This window comes from Octopus sinensis, linkage group LG1 (assembly GCF_006345805.1).
Source record: "Octopus sinensis linkage group LG1, ASM634580v1, whole genome shotgun sequence".
Lineage (NCBI taxonomy): Eukaryota > Metazoa > Mollusca > Cephalopoda > Octopoda > Octopodidae > Octopus > Octopus sinensis.
The window spans coordinates 210,519,593-210,532,092 of record NC_042997.1 but is presented as its reverse complement, the minus strand read 5'-3'; the positions used below and the strand labels follow the sequence as shown (position 1 = coordinate 210,532,092).

At 39.3% G+C, this 12,500-nt stretch overlaps 1 protein-coding gene across 3 annotated transcripts in view; it reads left to right on the top strand.

Annotated features, from left to right (window-relative positions):
* LOC115211733 overlaps positions 1-12,500 on the top strand; it is a 104,400-nt gene that overhangs the window by 53,151 nt on the left and 38,749 nt on the right. The window contains exon 1 of one of the 3 annotated variants that reach the window (XM_036509133.1): positions 9,615-9,816. The exons of the other annotated variants lie outside the window; for them this stretch is intronic. The gene's annotated coding sequence lies outside the window, so the exon portion shown is untranslated. Of the gene's footprint in view, positions 1-9,614; positions 9,817-12,500 lie in introns of those variants that run through there. 3 annotated transcript variants of the gene reach the window in all.

Sequence of the window (12,500 nt, the reverse complement as noted above, 5' to 3'; positions counted from 1 at the left end):
TTCTTTCTCGTTTATAATCACCCCACATTACTGTATGGTTAACACCATATAGTTTTCCGGTGCATCTAAGTTAAGTACTGCATTCAAGTAAATTCATTAGAATTGACTTGAATCTTAATTGCTTTTATTATATATATATATATATATATATATATATATAAAATGTGCATATGTGTGTGTGTGTGTATATATACATATATATATATATAACTGAGAATGTGTGTCTGTCTCTATGTATGTGCATCACTAAAACTCGATAATTACGCAACCGATTTCATTCAAATTTTACCCATGCCTTACTTAGGGTCCATGCAGTGTCATGGGCCAAAACAATTTCCAACTTCCTAATGCAAGCCCAGAGCAATCTCTTATCTCTTACAATATTTCAGTATTTACATATCAAAAGTGAAACAATACCCTCTCTATTGTAATGTGAGATAATACTTTCAGTTTTAATAGTTTCACTGTTAACACTTTCACTATGTATATCGTATATACATAGTGAAACTATTAAAAGTGAAATACATGCATGCATACATATATATATACACACACACACACTTACTTGGAAATGGATGCTTCGCGTTCAATTAAATAATAAATATCATCATCATCATCATCATCATCATTTAGCGTCCGCCTTCCATGCTAGCATGGGTTGGACGGGTCAACTGGGGTCCGTGAAGCTGGAAGGCTTCGTCAGGCCCAGTCAGATCTGGCAGTGTCTCTACGGCTGGATGCACTTCCTAACGCCAGCCACTCCGCGAGTGTAGTGGATGTTTTTTACGTGCCACCTGGCAAACGGCCACGAGCAAACGGCCAGAGCTGGCAAACGGCCAATATATATATATATATATATTTATATATATATATATATATACACACACACACACATGCATATATAGGTACAGGACATCACTAATGGTGCAAATAACATGAAATATGTAAACAAACAAGTTAAATATGTAAACAACGAGAAAAAATGGAAAACAGGACAAGTAAACAGAGAGAAGATGGGAGCTGTTTACCCAACATGGAGGAATTGAACCCCTATTTTGTATATCTTAAACCACCTCTGAAGGGATTCAATTTTCCAATAATTTTTAATCTTATTAATTAATTTTCTGAAGGTCTCAATTGAAACAGTGTAAGAGATGTTTGTCAATTTTTTAATTAATAAATAATAATTTAACTACCTCTCTATTTTCTCATCTTATTATGATAAATAATATATATATATATATATATATATATATATATATATTATATATATATATAGATGCAGGAGTGGCTGTGTGGTAAGTAGCTTGCTAACCACCACATGGTTCTGGGTTCAGTCCCACTGTGTGGCATCTTGGGCAAGTGTCTTCTGCTATAACCCCGGGCCGACCAATGCCTTGTGAGTGGATTTGGTAGACGGAAACTGAAAGAAGCCTGTCATATATGTTTGTGTGTCTGTGTTTGTTCCCCTAGCATTGCTTGACAACCAATGCTGGTGTGTTTGCGTCCCCGTCACTTGGCGGTTCGGCAAAAAGAGACCGATAGAATAAGTACTGGGCTTACAAAAAGAATAAGTCCCGGGGTCGAGTTGCTCGACTAAAGGTGGTGCTCCAGCATGGCCGCAGTCAATGACTGAAAAAAGTAAAAGAGAGTAAAGAGTATGTGTATATATATAATATATATATATATATATATATATATATATAATATAAAAACAAACCACAGTTTATATAGTTACCTTGCAGTTGAGTATCAATGTAATGCCCAACATTCTTTGTATAAGTAATAAGTAACCCGTACTTTCATAGGATTTTGCTGTCTTCAATGAGGTTTGTAATATTATTTATTGTATGTGTGGTAGTATATATATATATATATATTCTATATATATATATTATATATTATATATATATAATTCAATTTTGGGGGATTAATCAATATGTGCATATCGATTGATCCCCAAAAATGAATTAATACTGGCTTTATCAGATACTTTGTATATTTATAGATGAATATATAAATATAATGTAAATAAGACCCCAAGGTACGATATTTAGATTAATATAATGCTGAAGGGTTTTACCTGATTGATTTGGAAATTTGTTTTCCCAAATTCCTTATCTTTCAACTATATATATATATATATTTTACAAAAAGGGCTAATGCTCTTAGCTTAGACTTTTTTAGGGGCAACCAAATCGAACTGTCTCAAGTGTAACTGCCCAAAGCAGTTATGACTTCTGGGACTTGACTGAGGAAAGAAGGCCACGAATGATCCTTTTTTTTTTTTTTTTTTATGCCTGTCCTTCTAATTGTTGTTTCTCCTGTCCTCCTTTGTATCATCTCTCTGTCTCAATGTTTTATTGTCTTCTGTTGCGTTTTTAGCCACCAACCTTTTTTAAAATCTCTCCCTGTTTCTTTCTGTGTTCCTTTCTGTTGAAGAGCATACGCTCGAAACGTAAAAGACTTTCTCACTTCCCCAGCGTTAAACTAATATACTTGTTTGTTGTTTACATCTTAATCTTTTGTATTTTTGTAAATTCTCACTATATTTCTCTTTTATTTTCTCTCTTTTACTTGTTTCAGTCATTTGACTGCGGCCATGCTGGAGCACCGCCTTTTTAGTCGAGCAAATCGACCCCAGGGCTTATTCTTTGTAAGCCTAGTACTTATCCTATCGGTCTCTTTTGCCGAACTGCTAAGTAACGGGGACGTAAACACACCAGCATCGGTTGTCAAGCGATGGTGGGGAGACAAACACAGACACACAAACAAACCAACACAATATATATACATATATATATATATATATATATATATATATACATATATATATTATATTATATATATATATATATATATATATACACCGGGCTTCTTTCAGTTTCCGTCTACCAAATCCACTCACAAGGCTTTGGTCGGCCCAAGGTGCCACGCAGTGGGACTGAATCCGGAACTGTGTGGTTGGTAAGCAAGCTACTTACCACACAGCCACTCCTGCGCCTATATATATATATACACACACATATTTATGTGTGTGTGTGTGTGTCTGTTTGTTCCCCGCCCCTCATTGTTTGACAACTGATGCTGGTGTGTTTATGTCCCTCATAATTTAGCAGCTCAGCAAAAGAGACCAATGGAATAAGTCTGTCAAAGAATAAGTCCTGGGAAGTCGATTTGTTGGACTAAAGGTGGTACTCCAGCATGACCACAGTCAAATGACCGAAACAAATAGACAAAATGCTACCGATTTTGCTAGGTCACCACCTTAATAAAAGCAATTTATTTCTTTATTGCCTACAGGGGGTTAAACCTAGAGGGGACAAACTAGGACAGACAAATAATAATAAGAAGAAGAATGGTTTCAAATTTTGCCACAAGGGCAGCAATTTTGGGGGGAGGGGTTGAATTAATTACATCAACTGGTACTTACTTTATCGACCCCAAAAGGATGAAAGGGGCAAAGTCAACCTTGGCAGAATTTGAACTCAGAACATAGTGACTGGCAAAATACTGCTAAGCATTTCATCCTGCATATAAACAATTCTGCCATCTTGCTGCCATCAGCATCATCATCATCAGCAGTATCCTCCTCATCATCATCATCTCTAAGATGCTTCTGACAATCCCAAACAATTGCTATTCCGCCCCACTTCTATTTTTGCAAGAATTCCATGATTTCGTTGACTTCTTTTTCAGTATCGTAGTATTCTAAATATTAATAACTGAACAGATTGAAGAAAGATCAATAAACTTTTATAGATCCACAATTATATTCCGCTATTTCTGACTCTCTCTCTCTCTTTTTTTTTCTTTTTCTTTTTTTTACCTGTTTCTCTCCGTGAAAATTATTGTAGAGTTTTGCTGAAGAAAATGGTGCTGCTTTTTCATCAAATGGTGTTTTTAATTTAATTATGAATATTGCTTTGCTAATTAATATGTTATTCTAGCTTCTCTCTCTCTCTCTCTCCACCTATCCATCTCTCTTTCCACCTATCCATCTCTCTCTCTCTCTCTCTCTCTCTCTCTCTCTCTGTACAGATACACACCCACACATTCCTTAGCCTAACCCCAACTCTACAATCCTCGAGAGGGATCTGAAACTTCATCTCCCCGTTCATCTCCATCCCAATCCTTCTTCCCCTTCACTCATACAGGGTAGCCATCCCTCCCCCGTACCTGTTCCTATCAACACCTGACACATGGCCGCCTCCCCCCACCCCGTCAAAGCAACTATTTTTTCTTTCTTTTTAGTCTTGCGAGCTGCATGGTGAAGTCCGTGTGTAAAGTGGTTGGCAGCGAGAGGGGCATCCAGTCGTAAGAACCCCACGGCACGACATACAGTAGAGCTTAGCGGCACGGCCCCTGCCAACTTGTCAGGCCCTGTCAAATAGTCATCCAAACTAGGCCAGCATGGAAGAGGGATGTCAAATGATAACAGCACACACATACACACACACATGCACACATACACACTCACGCACACACACACACACACGCACTCATGCACACACACTCACACACATACACACACACTCACACGCACACATACACACACACACTCATGCACACACACACACACTCACAGCACACACATACACACTCACGCACACACACAGGCACTCATGCACACACACTCACACACATACACACACACTCACGCCCTACACACACACTCACGCACACACATACACACTCACGCACACACACACACACACGCACATGCACACACACTCATACACACACACTCACGCACAACATATACACTCACGCACACACACACACACGCACTCATGCACACACACTCACACACATACACACACACTCACGCACACACATATACACACACGCACACATACACACACACACACTCATGCACACACACTCACACACATACACACACACTCACGCACACACATATACACACACGCACACATACACACACACACTCATGCACACACACTCACACACATACACACACACTCACGCACACACATACACACTCACGCACACACACACACACGCACTCATGCACACACACTCAACACATACACACACACTCACGCACACCACATACAACTCACGCACACCCACACGCACTCATGCACACACACTCACACACATACACACCACTCACGCAAACACATACCACACTCACGCACACACACACACACGCACTCATGCACACACACTCACACACATACACACACACTCACGCACACACATACACACTCACGCACACACACACACACGCACTCATGCACACACACTCACACACATACACACACACTCACGCACACATATACACTCACGCACACATACACACACACACTCATGCACACACACACTCACACACACACATCTACATACATATGTATATATATGCATATACATGCACATGTGCATACATGCATGGGTACACATTCGGTATACACTCGTGTGTTTATGTGTGTATATATATATATATATATATATATATATATATATTTGTATGCACACACACACACACACACACACGGAAATATGCATTATGATGATGTATAGATGCACACATACACATCTACATACATATGTATATATATGTATATACATGCATGGGTACACATACGGTATACACATGTGTGTTTATGTGTGTGTATATATATATATATATATACATATATTTGTATGTATGCACACACATGCACCTATTCATTTCTTAACACCTCGATGGTTCTAGATTAATTCATTTTCCTAAAGTGTGTTACAAGCCACAACAGTGCTGTTACTGTGCAGTGCCTGTCTCTGGCCAGATGGGAGAGATTGGTTAGGAGCCAGCCCATATGGCAGTGGAACCATCACAGCTTGTTGGCTTGCAGACATCATGATCTAGTTGTCTTCACTTCGTCACGTCTGGCCACAAACGGTCACTATTCTCTTCACATACAACAGACCTGTAACACTATATGATATATTTGACCTGGCACAGATATAAAAGGTACTTAGTAACACACACACACACACACAACACACACACAGTTATAAAAATTAGGAGTGGGTTTTCAACTTCTATTTTTATCTCTGTCCAATCACCCTCCACCATCACCATCAATCCCTTCTTTCTTAATACAATGTCTAATTGAGCCAAATCTATTTTGGTCAAAGGTCAATGGCATTCAGTAACTTATTCTCACTTCTCCTCTCTTTGTCCTTCTTCCCAATATTTCAATCTCTTCATCATCATCATCATCATTGATTAATGTCCGTTCTCCATACTAGCATGGGTTGGATGGTTTGACTGAGGTCTGGCGAGCCAGAAGACTGCACCAGGCTCCAATCTGATCTGGCAGTTTTACTACAGCTGGATGTCCCTCCTAACGCCAACCACTCTGAGAGTGTAGTAGGTACTTTCTTTGTGCCACCAGCACAGGGGCCAGTAAGGTGGGCCTGACAACAAACTCTTTTGGATGGTGCTTTTTAAATGCCACCGGCACAGGGGCCAGTCAGGCGGACCTGGCATTGACCATGTTCGGATGGTGCCTTTTACATGACATTGGCACGGGAGCCAGCCAGGGTCCACCAGCCCCAGCTACGATATTGGTTTTACTTGACTCAACAGGTCTTCTCAAGCATATCATATCACCCGATGCATCAGGAGTATTTTTAACAGGGCTGGACATGCGTGGTTTCCTTCTCACGTTATTTGCCGGGTCTTCTCAATAATAGCGTATCTCCAAAGGCCCCGATCTCCTGCCATAAAAATTATTTTATATTATTTATTGGCATGTTGCCTAGTGGTTCGGTGTGGCAGTCGTGATTGCCAGGACATGGGTTCAATTCTCAGACTGGGTGGTGTGTTATGTTCTTGAGCAAAACATTTCATTTTGCATTATGAGGGGACTAACAAGGCAAAGAACAGACTCAGTGCTTACTCTGCATCTTGTAAAAGGTGACTAAAAAGAGATTGAGGTAGGGATTACATTCCAACCTCATTAAACCCTCATCAGCAACGACTACCCAAACAGCCCCATGGGTTGAAGGGTTGTCACCTGAATGATGCAGACGTGTCAGCTGCCAGGATTAGTAGAGAATCACCAAGACATTTTTTTACTGCTTTAATTCTTTCTTTTGGGCTTATCCGAGCATGAATGCTTCAATAGGAAAGCACACAATATTGTGCTAGCCTGGTACGTGATGATGTCTGTCTCTCTATATTTTTTTCCCCTGACGAAGGAGGTATTATCTTGATGCACCCTAGTGTTTTAAACATAATAATACACCCCTAAAATGGCCATAGGAATTAAGTAAATATGGTTTCCTCTTTTTTAACTATAAGGCTTCTCTTACTTGAATAATTATTTAATAAGATTTCTAATCGATGAGCTTTTATTTTATTTACATGATATATATTATATATTTTTTATATGCTTCCTATATATATTTTTAACAAGGCGGCGAGCTGGCAGAAACGTTAGCACGCCGGGCGAAATGCGTAGCCGTATTTCATCTGTCGTTACGTTCTGGGTTCAAATTCTGCCGAGGTCGACTTTGCCTTTCATCCTTTCAGGGTCGATAAATTAAGTACCAGTTACGCACTGGGGTCGATGTAATTGACTTAATCCCTTTGTCTGTCCTTGTTTGTCCCCTCTGTGTTTAGCCCCTTGTGGGTAGTAAAGAAATATATATATATATTTTTATATACCTATATATTTTTATATATTACTTTATATTATATTTTTACTTTCTAGGTGTTGTAATGTTTTTTAAAAAAAATATATTTTTCTGAATCGCTAAAGTATTAACTCTAAACCGTGATGAACTTTTTTCTCGCACTTTCTTATATGCCTGTACAGATGAATTATGTTCCATCTTCCGTGATGTCTAAATGTATATTCTATGATTAAATGTTCGAATTATGAAATGTTATGCGGATGACCTTGCATTTGTTTGTTCTATAACTTTAGTTTGATATATATATATATATTATAATTTATTGTATCTAAGAGATACCACTAGATCTTCATTTAATGTGGTTTGGCTGCTATTTCCAGCGTGGTGGTATCCCTTAGATACCCTAAATTATTATTTTAATAATAATTATTACCTTTGAAGGTTTTTATTCCCATACTGACCACTTGATAAGATCAATATTTAAATTAACGATCTTATCCTTATTTATTTATATATATATATATATATATATATATATATATATATATATATATTATATATATAGGCACAGGAGTGGCTGTGTGGTAAGTGGCTTGCTTACCAACCACATGGTTCCGGGTTCAGTCCCACTGCGTGGCATCTTGGGCAAGTGTCTTCTACTATAGCCTTGGGCCAACCAAAGCCTTGTGAGTGGATTTGGTAGACAGAAACTGAAAGAAGCTCGTCGTATATATGTATGTATATATATATATTTGCATGTGTGTGTCTGTGTTTGTCCCCCTAGCATTGCTTGACAACCGATGCTGGTGTGTTTATGTCCCCGTCACTTAGCGGTTCGGCAAAAGAGACTGATAGAATAAGTACTGGGCTTACCAAAGAATAAGTCCCGGGGTCGATTTGCTCGATTAAAGGCGGTGCTCCAGCATGGCCGCAGTCAAATGACTGAAACAAGTAAAAGAGTAAAAGAGATATATATATTATATTTTGTGAAATTTGATTTAGTATTTCTAAATTGAATTTTTCCTTGTAAGTTTCGAATAATATTCCCTCATATTATTATTATTATTATTGAGTAAGAGAGCAGTTCATGCCATCAAAGTGACACTGGGGTAAAATATACGAAGCCCAATATACCCATCATGACTACCCGTCTGATAAGAGCACACTAGGCACATGCATCACAACCATATGTGCGCGACATGGTGATCTCATATCAAGATAAACTGCACATGACCTTGCAGGTGGGGCCCAGTTAGAATTTTCTTCAGGTTGAGTAGCCCATCCCGCTCAAACAGTCCCTGAATAAGGGTTGTCTAAGGATGTTGAAAAAACCACCCATGTCTCCAGAGGTGAATTATTCAAACCCCAAAGAATCCTTCTCAACACATGGCTATGATGCTCCCCCACTACTTCTGCTCGTGATCAGAGATGCACATATCGTCAGCCACTAAAGGACATGCTCAACTGGTTACGGTCAAACAACTGACGAGCAAATCTGTGGTATTGAGCAGAATATTTGCTGTAGCCCATCTTTTATACCAAGACAGAACAATGTACATGATAACACTTCCAATCAGTTAAGATCAGAAGCCATGAGAGCCACTGCCTGGTATTATATTATTATTATATATATAAATATATATATAAATTTATATGAATGACAGTAAATGTGTTGTCATGAATAGGTAATGCAAACCACTGTCTTAAGATAATAGTTGTGTTCGTTTTAAGGAAACCAAAGACTGAAAAGCTTTTTTAAGGATTTCACTTCCTTCTATGATATCCTGTTGACATTGTAAAAATCTATTCTCGTCCTTTTTGTCCACATCTGCTATTGTCTGTGTTACTTTTTTTCCCCTCTCTCCTTTCTAGCCCACTCCTATAAAATATGTTTTCTCTCTCTCTCTCTCTCTCTGACATACCTGTAGGTTTTCACAAAATAGGATTGATTTAAATTCTGTAGTCACCAAACTCTGATTAGCCTCTCCAGACGTTGTGTCCACAGTTTTGAGCTTCTGCTTGAGTTAACAGCTTTACAAAAGAAAAGAAGCAACAGTTTTTGTTAATAATAATAATAATAACATTTACATGGCTGTATTATCCGAGAGTTGGTTTCTGACGATCTGCTTTTGATTTTTGGAGATATTTTAGATCCTTATTTCCCCTGTAAGTATTTATCTTTCTATCTTATTATCATTCTTTTTATAGTTTCCTTTTTAAAAAGAAAAAAAATGGCTTACATGTTAAAACTTTTGGCATACCTACACAAATGTGCCCTCATCCCTTGACTTTGTTTCCTCATAACTTCCGAAAAAAATGAATTTTTTTAAATGACATGTTCTACAAATATGTTTCATATGGTATAGATTCCAATTGTATCAGAATTTGGGGTGAAAGCATTTTTCCAATCAAAAGGAAATTGTAGTCGTGACCCCTGTGCCAGTGGCATGTAAAAAAGCACTATCCAAACGTGGCCGATGCCAGTGCCACCTTGACTGGCTTCCGTGCTGGTGGCACGTAAAAAGCACCATCTGATCGTGGCCAATGCCAGCTCGTCTGACACCTGTGCCAGTGGCACGTAAAAAGCACCCAATACGCTCCTAGAGTGGTTGGCATTAGGAAGGGCATCCAGCTGTAGAAACATTGCCAAATTAGATTGGAACTTAGTGCAGCCTCTGGCTTCCCAGACCCCAGTCGAACTATCCAACCCATGCCAGCATGGAAAACAGATGTTAAACGATGATGAAGATGATGATGAGGAGGAAAGTAGTTTCAGAAAATTCTCATGGATTCCTGACCCACATCACAATTTTTTTTTTTTGAAATTTAAAGTTTTATTTTGTGGATGTCTGTGATGTGTGTCCAGTTTGTATGAATGCAAAGCCACCAGTTTTTTTCTTCTTTATTTACATAGGCACAGGCATGGCTGTGTGGTAAGTAGCTTGCTTACCAACCACATGGTTCCGGGGGGGAGTTCAGTCCCATTACGTGGCACCTTGGGCAAGTGTCTTCTACTATAGCCTTGGGATGACCAAAGCCTTGTGAGTGGATTTGGTAGGTGGAAACTGAAAGAAGCCCGTCGTTAGGAAGGGCATCCAGCCGTAGAAACATTGCCAGATCAGACTGGGCCTGGCACAGCCTTCTGGCTTCCCAGACCCCAGTTGAACCGTCCAACCCATGCTAGCATGGAGAGCGGACACTAAACGATGATGATGATGATAATGATGATATATATATATATATATATATATATGTGTGTGTGTGTGCATGTATTTGTGTCTATCTCCCCACTATTGCTTGACAACCAATGCTGGTGTTTATGTCCCTGTAACTTAGCAGTTCGGCAAAGAGACTGATAAAATAAGTACTAGGCTTACAAGTCCTGGGGTCAGTTTGTTCGGCTAAAGGTGGTGCTCCAGCATGGCTGCAGTCAAATGAGTGAAACAAATAAAAGAATATAAAATTCTATTATATTCGTAATATGTGAAGGCGCATGGCTCAGTGGTTATGACATCAAGCTTAGAATCGTGAGGTTGTGAGTTCGAATCCCAGACTGGGCTGCATGGCACTTTATTTCACGTTGCTCCAGTTCACTCAGCTGTAGAAATGAGTTGCGACATCAAAGGTGCCAAGCTGTATCGGCCCCTTTTGGCTTTCCCTTGGATAACACCAGTGTCGTGGAGAGAGGAGGCTGGTATACATGGGTGACTGCTGGTCTTCCATAAACAACCTTGCCCAGACTTATGCCTCGGAGGGTAACTTTCTAGGTGCAATCCCAGGGTCAGCCATGACCGAAATGGGGTCTCAGCATATTCGTAATTTACACACTTTCGAAAGCATCTGCAGCAAACTTCATTTAAAAATACCCATTTTTCTGAAAGTTAGGAGGAAACAAAGCCAACTTGTGTGAACTTTCCTGGAACCCCTCTCCCCACCCCTCTGGAAAGATTTCTTCTCAACAAATTTCAGTATAGTCAGAATCTACACCATTTGATGGGGATTTGTAGAAAATTTCATCAAAAGGGACCCAACACCAACATAAAACTATGTCCCCTTTCAACTAGCCTCCAACCCACTGAAGGGCTCTTTTCTTGTGAGTTACATATTCAAACATTCTTCTTCCTCTTCTCCATCCCTCTCTCTCTCTCTTTCTCTCTCAGTCTCTCTTTCTCTCTCCCTCTCTCTTTCTCTTTCCTTCTCTCTCTCATATCTTAATCTTGAAAATTCAAACACAATATTTCATTAATAAGGAAAAAATGCTACTCTGATAGTAGTAGTTGTAATAATAACGGATCCAGATTTTGGCACCAGGCCAACTACTTTTGAGCGGAGGGGCAAGTTGACCTTGGCAGAATTTGAACTCAGAACATAAAACTGGGCAGAATGCCACGAAGCATTTTGTTCCGTGTGCTAACGATGCAGCCTGCTCATTGCTCACTTGATTGCTTTCAAATTATGGCACAAGGCCAGCAAGTGGAGTGGGGTGTAGTCAGTTACATTGACCCCACTGCTTGGCTGGTACTCATTTTATCGACCCCTGAAAGGTGAGAAAGGCAAAATCGACGTCAGGGGAATTTGAATTCAGAGCATAGAAACAGATGAAACACCACTAAGCATTTTACCCACCATGCTAATAATAATAATAATAATAATAATAATAATAATAATAATAATAATAATCCTTTTTATTAAAGACTCAATGCCTGAGATTTTGGGGCAGGGGATTAATTGATCATATTGAGCCCAGTATTTCTCTGCTACTTAATTTATCGACCCCGAAAGGATGAAAGGTAAAGTCGACCTCAGCGGAATTTGAACTCAGAACGTAAAGACTGATGAAATGCCACTAA